Genomic DNA, 15,999 nt, shown 5'->3' with positions numbered 1-15,999 from the left:
GCGAGGGTGACGTCATTGCAAGGCAAAACTACATTTCCCAGAAAGCGACGGGAGCGAGGATGCACATGCGCAGAAGAAACACACAAGACCTATACTCCTGTGCCCGTTCCGTTAGTGGTCAGTGAGACTACATTTCCCGGAATACTCTGGGGCTTTACATTAGGAAACAAACGAGAAATTTTTAAAATTTTACCCTGCACGGAGTACTGCTACCGGGAGATCAGTCCTCGTTAGATCAGGACTGGTCTCCAACCAGGCAATAGACTAGTCTCTATTCCACAGATGTGGAGTTCTGATTTTCTATTAGATGTTGGTTTGACAACTTGAGACTTTGTGGCAGTGATGGGGAAATTCAAATGGGGGCCTGGTATAGCCGTTACAGACCCATGTCTATTTTATCCATGCATTTTTAAGTATGAAAAAATTGAGTCCCAGTCAAGATGACAGAATGGATGGTTCCTAGCGTCCCTCTCTCTCACAAATCAACCAATTTACAACTACAAAAATGTAACAACAGCCAAGCTACGGCTGCTGGAGCTCAGGGGAATAGGAGGAGGACAGACCTACAGAGTTCATGAAGACAGGAGAAGCCATGATGAGACAAAGAAAAAACTGTTCATAGCGGTTTGGGCCACAGCAGCTTTAAGGCTGGAGCTGCTGAGACCATGAAGCAGGACTGGTAGAAGCCAGAGCTGTGCCTTTTGGATGGAGTTGCTTAGAAGCAGCAGGGGGGAAGAGGACATTGGTGGCCCCCAGGACAGCAAGACCACTAATAGGGCTCCCGTGGACCCACGCGTGAGCAAGGAGCGAGAATAACTGAAAAGGGGGAGCCATTCAGAAGCTGGAGAGTCACTGCAAGGGACCAGCACAGGACCCATCACATGGGAAGTGTTTGGAGCACAGGTGGTAGGGGAGAAGGGCCCACTGAAAGAACACTGGGGCACAGCAAGGACAGCCAATCCTCCTTTGAGTCAGTGCAGGACTGCTCAGAGGAGACTGGTCAGGAATATAGGATTGCATGGGGTGCAGTTTGCTGAAAAGACTCAGGCCCAGATCAGAGTTTGTACACAACCCAGGTGCACTGGGTCTCTGGAGAGCCAGAAGTACCTATAAAGCCAACCATTAAAAAAAAAAAAAAAAAAAAAGCCTTCCCTAGGGAAACAGCAGCAAAGCAGCAATTTAGCCTGAATTGCAAAAAAAGCCTTCTCTAGGGAAACAGCAGCAAAGCAGCAATTTAGCTCAACAACACAGCTCAAGTACTGGTTCCCACAGGAAGTTCCACCATTTTAGAAGTAAGCAAGGACAAAAAATTAGTTCTGGCCCAGGCACACCACCAGCACCTCGGGGTGGCCCAGAGTCCCAGAGCATAGATCCGGGGACTGGGTACCCTGCCCACAACCAGGCACACTGCCAGGGCCAAGGAGAATGCCAAAAATATCACCTCCATGAGGGTGGCCCACCACAGCCACCACAGTAATCATGGCTGCTAAAAAAGTGTTTACATGTCACAACCACCATGCAGATGGTCCACCAGCCACTGGAGTGCATTGACACAAAGAAAGTCACCAGCAGAGACCAAAGAAGAGGATGTCTCTCTCCACAAAGCCCATTCCAGAGTGACAGAAGAGACATCCACTCTACAATAATATTGGGGGACATGAACACAAATCTCAGCATTGCACAGATCATCTAGGCAACAAATCAACTGAGTAACCATTATTTTTTCACAGGGAGAGAAGAAATCTAGGGTTATCCGAGGTGGGAAGGGGAGGGAGAGGGGGATAGGAGGGGATTGGACAAGAGGCATAAAGAATAAGTACATTTTGTAACAATATACATACTAGTAATATTGATTTGATCCACATATGTCAACACTGAATTCCAAAAGTATGTTTAATCAATTATGATTCATATCTTAAAAAGAAGAAATAATAACAAAGCATGAAAAAATCATGTCCATTTTATTTTAAACATTCTCAAAATTTTACATGGTTATTTTCTTTCAAAACATTGAGATGTTTGTTCTCATCTGGTAAACTAATTTGTTAGTCTCAATGCATTCTATTACACAGATAGAAAAGCTTCTCTAGTGTATAGTGAAATAAAATAGCAGGGTCGCAGGGTGGGTGCATTTCTTAATCCTTGTGCCAATTTACACTTGCAGAGTTTGATAATTAATTGCCCAGAAATTCCCATGTCCCATTAACCGATCTGTCCCTTTATTAAATAAAATTTTAGTAGTTTGGTGTGTGTGTGTGTGGTGGACATGAACTTTGCCTTTTCTTCTCCAGTTTCTGCAGCAAAACAGGCAAGGAGATCATTACACGGGTTTATCAAAGTTTCTGCTATGATGAAGTTCCTCTTAAAGCAGGAACTAGGGCTGGCTGGTTAGCTCACTTGGGAGAACGTGGTGCTGTTAACACAAACATCAAGACTTGAGATCCCATTATTGGCCAGCCACCAAACAAAGAAAAACCACAAAAAAAGCATAAATGCCTATCATGAGTCATCAGAGTTGATATGGGCTTGAGTGTTAGAATTTGGGGCAGCATAAAAGAAGGACGAACATTGGAGATGTGTGGATGGGATGTGTGGGAGGCTGCGGTCATGCCTAAAACCTATCCCTGGTTATCTCTTTTCCTAATGTATTTCCTGCCTTGTTCAAGTTCCCCTGTTCTCTTTGATTCTTCAACTTTCCCTCAGTGATTCTAATTGCAGATCCAGGGAACACAGCCTTGTGTCATACTTTACACTCTATAGACCCCCAACCTTGAACTCCTAAGTCCCATGCCTCTCTCTTAAATGCTTATGTGTATGGGATGTAGGAATCCTTTAAGCACAGGATGATTGGCAGGGATTGGGTGGCAGGAGTCCCTGCCTGATCTTTCACACTCTGGATACAGTTTATCACTCCCTTTCTTTGTATGTCTGCCTCCTGTCCATAAAAATGGAGACAGTAATACACATTTGGATGTGCAGCCCTCACCCTGAGCCCACCTCTATTAACATAAAGGCCAATAATGCAATCCCTTTCCTTCCCCTATGAAGGTAAAGTCCTCTCCTCCAAGCACAGGAGGCTCAGGGATGATACCTAAGTGTTTCCACACTAGCCATGTGTTGTAGCTTTACCTGTTCAATTATACACTTCTGTTGTTAAACATTTCTAAGGATTTTATTTTGATTCAATTATAACTAGAATTGTTTCTTCGGTTTTATATTTCTATATTTATTTTTGTGTAGAAAAATACAGTGAATTTTGTATACTGATCTTGTCTTGTTACTTTTCAGATCTCTAACAGTTTTTCGTTATATCCTTATGGTTTTCTACATATGAAACATGTCAACTGAAAATACAGAAAATTGTACTTCTTTCCTATCTAGATTCCTTTTATTTCTTTGTTGCCAGTTTTTCTGTCTAGTACAATGATGAAAAGATGTGGTGAGGGTGGATTGTTTATCCTGCTTCTAATCTCAGAAAATAAGCGTGTGAACTTTCACCACTAAGAATAGTGTGAGCAGTGGGTTTTCATATGCTCTTCACCAGTTTGAGGGTGTTCCCTTCTCTTCCTATTTCGTTGAATGTTTTCTTCATCGAAGGATGTTGGCTTTTGTCAAATTTGTGTCCATCTATTGAAATGTCATGTGGCTTTGTTTATTATTTTATTGATATAGCGTATCATACTATGTAATGTTTTCCTATTAACCAAACATGTAGTCCTGGCATATATGAAACATTGACATGGGGTATAATTATTTTTACATGTTGCTTGGTTCTATTTACTTTTATATTTTTACCAAATTTTGCAACTATGGTCATAAGATACATTCTTCTGAAGTTTTCTTTGCTTATAATGTCTTTGTAGAATCTCGGTACCGTGGTAATACTGATGCAGGCAGTGAGTGGAGGAGCAGCTCCACAGCGGTCATCTCGGGGGGACTTCGGGAACAGTTGATGGTGAATCTCCAAATGTTTGATAGTGTTTATCATGAAAGTCTCTGGACATGACCCTTTCTTGTTATTTAGTGGTTTTTCATTGTTAATACAATCACTTCACCTATACTAAGTCGGTGATTAAGATTCATTTATTTCTTCACTGAGATTTTACAGGTTGTTTTTAGGAATTACATTAACATGCCACCCTTCATATTATTCTTCTGTGAATAGTTTTACGTGTAAGGATGGCAGTAATGTCTCCTCCTTAATTTCTAAATTTAATTATTTGAATCTACTCTCTCTCTCTCTCTCTCTCTCTCTCTCTCTCTCTCTCTCTCTCTCTCTCTCTGGTCTAGCTAAGGATTTGTCCATCACTTTAATCTCTCATGATCTTAACTTTACTGTTCTATTCTTTTTTTCTTTTCCCACTATCTATTCATTTATAGCTCCTGCAACCATGATTCTTTTCTTCACTTGGCCTACTTTCAATTTTATTTGCTCTTCCTCTTTCAGTGCCTTCACGTATAAGCAAAGATTAATAATTTGAGGTCATTCTTTTTTAATACAAATAATTACAGGTAGAGCTCAAAAGAGTTTCATTTGGAAAACTCTATGCGGAATCACATTAGAACGGGCACTGAAACAGGCTTTGAAAAATGTGTGGTATATCTCTGTCACAAAAGCTCACTGGAGGTTGCCCAGTTAAATGCTAGTTTTATTTTAAGGAAACAAGCAACAGAATGTGCATCTCATATCTAGCCTGAAGGAATACAGGTTTGGGAGTTTTATGGGGCAGCCCATTGGAGCCTATAGTGGAAATAGCTTGTGAGAATTCGGTTTCAAAATTTCTGTGAAAAAGAGTTAGAGAAGCTTCCCCATTTAGAATCCAGTATAACTCACTGAACCAAAGAAGTGGTAGTTAGAACAGAGGTAGAGCTCAAAACAGTTTCGTTTTGTAAAGTCTATGCGAAATCACACTGCAAAAGGCATTCAAACAGGCTTGGAAAAGTGTGTTCTATATCTCTGCCAGAAACACTCACTGGAGGTTGCCCTTTTAGAAGCAAGGTCAAAGTTAGGGTTAGGGTTTGGGTTAGGGGGTTATGGTTAGAGTTAGGGCTACGGTTAGGATTAGGGTTAGGGTTAGGGTTAGAGAGTTAGGGTTAGGCTTACGGTTAGGGTTAGGGTTAGGGTTAGGGTTAGGGTATAGGTTAGGGTTAGGTTTAGGGTTAGTGTATGGTTAAAGGTTAGGGGTTAGGGGTTAGGGGTTTGGGGTTAGAGGTTAGGGTTTGGGTTAGGGCATTGGGGTTACGGTTAGGGTTAGGGTTAGGGTTAGAGTTAGGGTTAGGTTTAGGGTTAGGGTTAGGGTTATGGTGAGGGTGAGGGTGAGTGTCAGGGTGAGGGTGAGGGTGAGTTTGTGTGTGAGGGTTAGAGAGTTAGGGTTAGAGAGTTAGGTTTAGGGGTTAGGGTTAAGGTTAGGGTTAGGCTTAGCTTTTAGGGTTAGGGTTACAGTTAGGGTTAGGGTTAGGGTTAAGGTTAGGGTTACGGTTTCAAAATCTGTTTCAAAATCTCTGCGAAAAAGAGTCAGAGAAGCTTCCCCGTTTAGAATCCAGCATAACTCACTGAACCGAAGAAGTGGTCGTAAGAACAGACGTAGAGCTCAAAACAGTTTCGTTCGTAAAGTCTATTTGAAATCACACTGCTACTTGTCAAAGATTATATAGCTTCTGATTGCAAGAGCCAAAATCAAACCCAGGACAACCAAGCCCGTGTTCTTAACCACTAAACCTAATGGTGCTGTCTTCTTTTTGCTCCTTTTTGACTGGAGAGCATCATAAATTGTGTTGCATTCATTTTCATGTGAGATAAAACTACATATAACCCTGAGCACTTCTACTTAGTTTATGGTCAGCTTGCTTGCTTGCTGGTCAGATGCTTAGCTTAATTTTTTTAAAAATGTATTTTACACAGCATCTTGATATTTTAACAAGTAACAGCAAAAATGAGGAGAAATGTCTGTTTTCTATCAAAGTTTAGGTTGCTGTGAGAACCTGATCAAATTAATTAACTAATCATCATTTATTATCTACTGTGTGCCGCATGCTCTTGCCCATTTTTCAAGGGTAAGCACAATTTGTGACACTTCTCTCTCCTACAAATCACTTGGGTTTCTTTTCTTTTTTCTTTTGGCTTTTCCTAGGCATTTCAATTGACTGCATGTCTGTTAGTTCTGTCTACATGTTTATGTTAAAATCCTCTCCAGAGATTTGTGGAAATAAGCCCTTTTAACTATACTCCTAATTCAATGTTATATCTGCTGCAAAGTTGATTATTGTCTGTGTTGATATGGTAGAGTTGGGAAGCTTGGTCCCATGAGTAGGTTCAGTAAGCTGTGCAAACTCTCTCAGTTAATAAGTGGTGAAATGGCAATCCAATCCAGTTCTGGTCCTCAAAAAAAAAAAAAAAAAAAAAAAGAAAGAAAGAAAGAAATCTCAATCCTTTCCCTTAAATCCTATTTAAATTATAAATGAAAATCAACCATTGCATATTTGCAATAGAAAGTAACAGAAAATGACAGTGGAATTTTAAACAGGTTTTATTTTTTAAATAGTGCTTATTTCAAATAAAAGGAAGATAGATGCTTACTTTCTGAGAAATTTTTACTTTAAAGTATATTTTACAAAGCATGTTACAAGCAACACTAGTCCCTTAAGATGCTCTTGGAAAAATAAAAAAAAGTGTTCCATAGTCAAATAAGTTTTGGAAATACCACTGATGTGAGAATCATAATGTACATTATAAAATGTGTCTATTAAAATCTTTGATAAATTCTGAAGTTTAAAATAAGCTTTCTTATTCCCTGCTTAATCTTTATTCTTTCCCTATATAGTTGATGTGTTAATATAGTCCTATCATGAACACTGCTGGTTACACAATAAATTTTAATGCAATGGGAATAAGAGAATGGGGTATGTTCCCATTTAATCAGTTCCCCTCCATTGGTCTTTTTCTTGGCACACAACACATTGAAGTTTGTACAACTTTTTAATTTAAAAATTTTTCAAAAGACTTAATTTTTTTACAGAAATTTTAGGTTCACAGCAAAACTGAGAGGAAGATACAGAGATTTCCTCCCATATCTCCTGCCCCTACTCATCCACAGGCTCCCCCATTATCAGCGTCCACATCAGAGTGGTACATTTATTACAATAGATGAACTTACATTGATACGTCATCACCCAAAGTCCATAGTTTACATCAGGGTTCACTCCTGGCATTGTACATTGATTTCCTATTTCTCTTTTGAATTCCTGTTTTCAATTTCATTGATTTCTGAACTAATTCTCATTACTTAGTTTCTTCTACTTACCTTGGATTTAATTTGCTCTTATTTTTCTAGTTTATTATGGCAGAAACTTAGATTATTGATTTTAGATCTTTTTTCTCTAATATATGCATTCAATACTATAAATTTCCCTCTAAGCACTGCTTTTGCTGAAACTCACAAACTTTGATAAGTTGTGTTTTTATTTTAATTTAGTTGAAAATATTTTAAAATTTGTCTTGCAAGTTCTTATTTGACTCATGTGTTATTTAGAAATGTGTTGCTTAATCATATTTTGGGATTTTCCAGTTATCCTTCTGTTATTTTTAGTTTAATTCCACTGTGGTCTGAGAACAGACGTTGTATGATCTCTATTCTTTTAAATTTTTTAAGGTGTGTTTTATGGCCTAGAATGTGATCTATCTTGGTGAATTTTCCATGTGAGCTTGAGAAGAATGTGTATTCTGCTGTTATTGGATAACATAGTTTATAGATGTTCATTATATCCAGTTGATTGATGATGTTGTTGAGTTCAACTATGTCCTTACTGATTTTTTTGCCTGCTGGATCAAATAAAGGAGTGTTAAGTCTCCACCTAAGATTCATCTGTTTCTCTTTGCAGTTCTATCAATTTTTTTTTTTTTGGCCTCATATAGTTTGATTCTGTGTTATTAGGCACATACATGTTATGAATTGCTCTGTCTTCTTGGATAATTAACCCGTTCATTATTATGTCATATCCCCATTTTTTTTTTATCTCATAACTTTCCTTCCTTTAAAGTCTTCTCTGTCTGAAATTAGTGTACCTACTTCTGCTTTCTTTTGATTAGTGTTAGCATGATATAATTTTCTCCATCTATTTACTTTTAATTTATATGTGTTTTTATATTTAAAGTGTGTTTCTTGTAGAAAATATATAGTTTGGTCTTGTTTTCTTATTTACTCTGACAATCTCTGTCTTATGATTGGTGCATTTAGATCATTGATGTTCAAAATTATTATTGACATAGTTGAAACAATATCCACCCTATTTATTCCTGTTTCCTAGCTGTTGCCCTTATCCTCTGCTCCTATTTTTGTCTTCCATTCTTTTTCTGCCTTCCATGGTTGAGCATTTTAGGTGATTCTATTTTCTCTCCTTTCTTAGTATATCAGTTATACTTTTTTTTTTTTTTTACTTTTTTAAGTGGTCTCTCTAGAATTTTTCAATATGCATTTACAACTAATCCAAGTCCACTTTCAAATAACACTACATTGCTTTACAGGTAGCATGAGTACCATAAAATAATCCTAATTTCTCTCCTCCTTGTCCCTTTGATCATTGCTGTCATTCATTTTACATATGTACATGTAAAATATAAACATAAGCGTATATAATATTATTATTTTGAATAAGCTGTTATTTGTTAGATCAGTTAAGCATAAGAAAAACAAAATTTTTTATTTTACCTTCACTTATTCCTTCTTTGATATTCTTCCTTTCTTTATGAAAATTCAAGTTTCTGACCTGTATTATTTTCCTTCACTCTAAAGGGCTTCTTTTAATATTTCTTGCAAGGCAAGTCTGCTGGCAACAAATTCCCTCATTTTTTGTTTGTCTGAGAAAGTCTTTATTTCTCTTTTATTTCTGAAGGATAATTTCACAATGTACAGAATTCTAGGTTGATTTTTTTTTCTCTCAACACTTTAAATATTTCACTCCAGTCTCTCCTTGTTTGCATTGTTTCTGTGGAGAAATTGAGTGCAATTCTTATCTTTGTTTCTCTATAGGTAAGTTGGTTTTTTTCCTCTGTTTTTTTTCAGGAATTTATCTTTGATTTTCTGTAGTATGGAAATAATATGCCTTGGGGTACTTGTTCTTGGCATTTATCCTGCTTGGTGTTCTCTAAGCTTCCTAGATCTGACATTAATTCAGGGGAGTTCTTAATTGTTATTGTTTCAAATGTTTCTCCTGTTCCTTTCTCTCTTTTTTCTTCTTTGGGTGTTCCTATTACATGTATGTTACATATTTTGCAGTTGTCCCACTGTCCTTGCATATTATGTTTTTTGTTTGTTTGTTTGTTTGTTTGTTTGTTTTGTTTGTTTTCAATCTTTGCTCTCTTTGCTTTTCACTTTTGGAGGTTTCTGCTGATATATTCTTAAGCTCAGAGATTTTTTTCTCCGCTGAGTCCAGTTTACTAATAAGACCATCAAAGGACTTTTTTATTCCTGTTAACAGTGTTTTTAATCTCTAGCATTTCTTTTTTGTTCTTTCTTAGGATTTCCATCTCTCTCTGCTTGCATTGCCCATCTGTTCTTGCATGCTGTCTACTTTATCCACTAGAGCCCTTTGCATATTAATCATAGTTGTTTTAAATTTCTGGTCTGGTCAGATAATTCCAATACCCCTGCCACATCTGGTTCTGATGCTTCCTCTGTTTCTTCAAATTGTGTTCTTTGCCTTTTAGTATACCTTGTAAATTTTTCTTGAGAACCAGACATAATGTACTGGATAAAAGGAACTGCTTTAAATAGGCCTTTAGTAAAGTGGTAAGGTGTGGGGGGGAAGGGAAGAATTCTACAGTCCTATGATTAAATCTCAGTCTTTTAGTGAGCTATGCCTCTGGACTGTGAACTTCACAAGTGTTTCTTAGTGGGGGAAATATCATGTAGAGTAGTAATAAAAAGTAATAGGGCTGTATTCTTTATCTCACTGAAAATCCTAGAGGATGAACTTCTAAATTGGCTAAATATAATTCTCCCTAATGTCACTAAATCTAGGAAGAAACAAAATGAATAAATAGCCTTATTTTTTCTTCCTTATCATCGGTGATTAGCAGGAACTGCTGATGGAGAGAAACAGATGATAATGAAAAATAAACAATAAAGCTGCCTTTCTTGTATGGGAAGGAGGACTCCAGAGCTACACATTAATTCAAGAAAAAAATCCAAAACTTGAAGGTCTTCCCTGACTGGAATGGTGTACCACCCTCCAACTCAACGAGAAGTATCAAATACTTGTATAGAATGTGTAAGAAAATCTGAGAAGAAATAACAGAGAATTAGCAAGATGAAACAAAATGGCATGGCAACTATGCAAAAACACTATAGCTCAACCCCAAATCATGCATTGCATGCAAAAGACAGAGTCCAACCTAAATGCAAACATAACCAAATGGAACAAAAAGTAATTTTTTATAAATGTTGTCTTCTATAGAACAACTTAATGAGAACCATTTTTCATTGAAACAAATGTGCAAAGATGAGATGACAGATAGAGGTTTCATACCTAAGAAAATAGAATGAGGACCCAAAGCAATGACATTACAGAACAAATAAATAAATAAGACACAAAAATTTAATCTGAGGATAAAAAGAGCATCTTGCATTCTTGGTAAATTTAATACTTAACATCATGACATGTCTTTATTAAACTATTAAAATTCAAGTTTCCATTATAATTCAAGTTCCATGATGTCAGGGAGTTTGTTTTTTTCCCTTCTATGTTGCCAGTATGTAGAACTGTGTCTGGAACATTGTAGGTGCCCAGTAAATATTTGTTGCATGAATAAAAAGATTAAGATGGATTTCTTCATTTATTTGGGCATGAAAAGCAATTTACCTTCAAGGAGAAAAAGTTTGAAGCTGACTTCAGACCTCTCCACAGTCAGAAGAAAACAGGTAATGTCTACAAAGTTAGGGGAGTAAAAATGACTTCAGAATTATACCCAGCCAAAATGGCCTTCTATAAAGGCAGCAAACAGGTATTTCTCCAACATAATGTAATTTGGGTAACATAGCATTATTGAAAAAATACTTTAACAAATAAATCTAGTCAGTTAAGAGATAAATCAAAATTAAAAATCCAGAAGTATAGAAAACATAGTAAAAGGATTGGCAGGTGAGCTTTGAATTAATTTAAGGATAAAACCAATATGAAGTAATTAAGGTTTTATGGTAATGGGATGAGATGCAAATGTGGTTAAATCTTGACAATGCAAAGATGATAAAGAATTCCAAATTTTTCAAGAGATCAGAGAAGTAGGGAGGGAAAGAAGATTGTTAATGAATTGTTTAAAACAGCATCAGTGGATATAGATTAAAATGGATAAATGTAGAGTTTTTAATATGACAGATTTTATTAATATTTCATAGTCTCTCTTTGCCTCCTTCACCACCATGTAAAACCTTAAAGAGCCCTTTTAGTAAGTAATATCTCTTGTGGAAAAATATTTTATTTGAATATGACAATTCCTTCAGTTTACTAATTTGCTTTCTTTTATAAAATTCAAGGGAAATAAAATTTAATTTTTTACAATTTCCCCATGCATTCATCCATTCATAAATGTATACATGTGTTCATCCATCTGTCTGTAGTTGTATAGAAAATATCTGGAATTATCTTCCTCTAGTGTTAATAATAGTAATTTGTGGGTAGTGAGGTTTAAAGTGATTTAAAAGCTTTTAGTTTTCTGAATTGCTGGATCCCTTATAATTAGCATGTACCATCTTTACAAAAAGAAGAATTATTTTTCTTTAAAATAAAGAAAGATAAAATAGAAGTTAATCTGCTAAGATGCCAACAGTAATTAATTCTGGGTATGGAAATCTTTTATTTTTATTTTCTTCTTGTACTTAACATATTTTTGTTTGTTTGTTTTAAAAAGTGTTAGTAAAGAAATGTTAAAAGAAAACATCTTCACAAACTTGTTTAATAAACAAAAGCATTTGCAATAGGCACATTATGTAAGTTCCACTCTTCAGAATGAAGATGGATTTCAAGATGGCTTTTGCCCTAGATTCCTAAATTTTACTAGTGGAAAGTTTGACAGAAATTCAATTAATAGAATGTTTAATAAGAATAATTGCCAGATAGATGCATTTGGGAACTGAAGGGAAAGGGAAAAAGACAATGACCTTTTCATTAAAGCCTACTATGTGCTTGGTACTGGACTAAGTCCTTTATTCATTATCTCATTTAGTTTTAACAGTAAACTTATGAAATAGGCACTATTATTATTCTTGATTCTAAAAATGAGGAGTCTGGAGTTTTACAACATTAAATCACTTGCCAGGGATGTGTTAGCCAGGATTCCAGCCCAGGTTGCATGACTTCAAAGCCCTTTATATTCATTCTCTCATTTAATCCTCATAAACTGTGGAGGATTCCACCCCCCACCCCCACCCCCATAGATCAGAAAATTGAAGTATTAAAAGACAAAATGATTTTCCCAAGACACATGACAGATCTGGGATTCAATACAGGCCTATATGATTTTACCACTGTGGACTTTCCGGTGTACCAGCCTTTAACATAACGTTAAAATTGTGTGTGCGTGCGTGCACGTATGTGGTGTATGTGTGTGCAATCACATATATACTATTGCAGAAACAGAAATACATTTTTACAGAGATTTAATAATTAATTTGGTTTGATTTCTAAGACTTTCCTTAACAACTCAATTTTATGAACTAGTAAATATGCCTAAGGCAATTTTCATTCACAGTCAAAACTGAACTTTGTAGCTACAGAGCTTATGCTGCTAGTTGTGCTCCAGAAAGGAAAGAAATTGGAAAAGAGAAGAGAGTGTAAGGTTCTCAAAACATAACTTAACGCTATTTCTCTACATCTTCTTCAGCCTAGAAAAAAATTTTCCTGAAGAAAAGAAACATAATAAATTCTAGTTTTTCTACATGTTCAGTTACTTCCTTTCTTTTTTCTTCCTTTCTTTTTTTTTTTTTTAGGCACACACACACCTTAAGCTTTAGAATGAAAGGTTTTAAATTACTGTAAGATGGACAAATATGGAGATGTGTTCTGTAAAATGATGATTCTATAAAGCAATAGCCAAGAGCTTGTACTTGTGAATTAGAAAACAGAAAGTGACCTCAGAGAGGCAATTGCTTTGGGATGGGTTCTGTGAAAATAAAAGCGTTTGACATGTGCACAGAATTTTATACTACATACAGGCAAATTGCTTCAGGGATAAGCAAATAAATGAATGCAGTTTCTATTTTTGTGGAAGAGACAAATATAGCAGTAATTTATGCTCTGATTTTATCCTACTGTGTTACAAATGCACATTCTGAGGTAATGAGCTGTGGAAAAAAACCTCCCACCATGGTATGAATTTAGTCTTTAGTTTCTTGGAGAGAATGGTATGCCTTCCAAGAATCATAGGATCATACATGTAAAAAAATCAAAGATACTTCCCTGAAATTTTAAAACCACAAGACTTATTTTTTTAAAGTTCTTTTTGAAACAAAATAGCAAAATTTAGATGGACGATAATGGATCCAGCATGTAGTTACTCTCAAACTGCACATGATCTCAAAACAATTTACATTTGGTTTAGGAATGTGTTAATTTTGTTTGATAATACCAGTAGAGTTTCTTTGCTAATTGTAGTATATTTAGGTTAATGTTAAAATTGATCTGATTTCCTGGAACAGTGAATGCTGACTGGCTGATTCATGGAGGCTACTAGTCTAGGATTATAGCTTTGCAAATAGATCCTTCTTTGGGTAGCAATTAACCTTGAATTTGTTCACTTCATTACTTTTATAGGTTGGGTTAACAAAAGCATTTTATGAAATGGCCATTCGAAGGCACATTTTATAGTTGATTTAAAATACAAATCGTAAAAACTGTTTTATTCCAAAACGATCAAGAAGACCTGTAATGTTTATGCTGGGGAAGAGCAAGTAGCTAGTCCATAAAAATATTCTTATTATTTATTTATTTATTTTAAGCACATTTACATTATTTTTTTTCAATCATTGTACATTCTTGGCATTTTCACTTACAAAATTGATATGCAATAACTCTTGACTACCTAGGATTTTATTTAAGCTAGAAACTTATTTAGCCTTAAAAATAGAAATTAAAAAAACACCCAAATTTATGAATTTGCTGCTGTACTTTCCTTCTATGAATCATTAGCACAAAGCAAAGAAACTCCATTGGAGTCAGAGATCTAAGTTTGCTTCCTTACTCCACTTCTTAACTGTGTAAATGTGGGCAAATTACTTAACTGTTCTGAACTTCAGTTCAGACGTGTTTAAATACACCTCAAGGGTTTGCTGGCTTGGTATATATGAGATGAATGTAGGTAAAAGGATGTTGCATGATGTAAATCACTACACAAATGGTATTTATTATTATCTTCTGTTTAATGTAGACATGAGTGTCCCTGAACCTTACTCAGCTCTAGGTTGTAAACTTCAAGTTAATTCTCAAGTTAGTTCCCTGACTCTTTAAACCTCGTGACAGGAACTGGCTGTGTCTCTTACAGGAGGAGGAGGAAGGGAAAGGAAGGGGAGCAGGGATCCTTCCTTTCATTTCCCAACATCATACTAAAAAGCCTTAAAAAACCAGAGAGTGTGTCAATATGACACAAAATTCACTCCCCTGTAAATTAAACGTGAGAAGACTTTTCTTTCCTATGTGAGCTTTCTTTCCTACCTTTGAGGCACTGAAGGCTGTCTCCACAGCTCCAGTGGTAAAATACCGCAATGTTAAATTACCGAATGGCACCATAACTCAAAGAACAGAGGAGGAAGAGGAGACTGAGAAAAGAAATCGCTTATGCTGACACACAGAAATGCTTTAGTAATCAGCAAGGAATGGAAAAAAGTAAAGTATACATGAATGTTTAATGGGGTTTTTAGTAAACTAAATTTTGCAGAAATGTGCTTAAGCATGTGGCATTGCTTAAGGATAGACCCATCAGGTCAGGCGATCAGACAGAGTTTTTTGTTTGCACATTGTGTGTGGCAGGGGAGGAAGAGAAATACACATTCATTTTCTGAGGAACATACGATGGCTGAATTAAAGCAGCAATTCATTTTCATTTAAATCTTTCAATTAGGGAGAAATATTAGGTACTATGTACATTGAATCCAAAGACGAGGTAAGAAAATAATTCTTTGTAGAAAGAAGACATCAAGTGAAGATATATTCAGTGTATCACAGATTGTGTTGCTATCGATGCACTGTTTCTCTGTAGCGGGATATTAAGAGAAGACAAGATAAAATTACAGCTGATGCTGCATTTATATGTTATCTTGTCAAGAGTATCAAAGAGAGAGTGTAGGAAATTTAAATAAAACTAAAGATGGAGATGCCCATAGCTTACAACTGAAAAATCTCATTTCTAGGTATATAACCTAAATGAAGTCTTTCAGGGGGTACATAGAGCCAAGTACTAAGATGTATGTTGTAATAATAAAACATTTGAAATGACTTAAACATCCATCAATGTAGTATATTCGTGATATGAAATATTGTTTTTAAAATAAGTTAATTCGATCAAATTTATCACCACAAATAAATCTTAAGTATATAATATCAAATGAAAAAAGTTGCAAATGAATATATCTGACATGAAACCATTCATGTGAATAAAAAAAGAATAAAATAATAATATAGGTAGTTTTAGGTATCTCTACGTGTCATAAAAGTTTAAAAACACATGGAAAGGATACAAATCAATTTTAGACTAGTGGTTATCTCTTAAGGAGGAAAGGACAAATAAGAGATGGTGTGTGAGGGACCTCAGCTGATTCTGTAATGATATTTGGAAATGTTTTTAAACTAACATTTTTTATAGATCTTTACAGCTATTAAGGCACTTGGTGCTGAGATGATTTTGGGGGTCATACAGACCTGGATCAAATATTGGCTTTGAAACTGTACAACAGGTAAATTGTGTAATCTCCCTGGACATCAGTTTTCTCATCTGTTAAATGGGAACAATAATTA

Source organism: Cynocephalus volans, chromosome 8 (assembly GCF_027409185.1).
Source record: "Cynocephalus volans isolate mCynVol1 chromosome 8, mCynVol1.pri, whole genome shotgun sequence".
In the NCBI taxonomy this organism is placed as follows: Eukaryota; Metazoa; Chordata; class Mammalia; order Dermoptera; family Cynocephalidae; genus Cynocephalus; species Cynocephalus volans.
Note: the sequence above shows the minus strand (reverse complement) of the source record.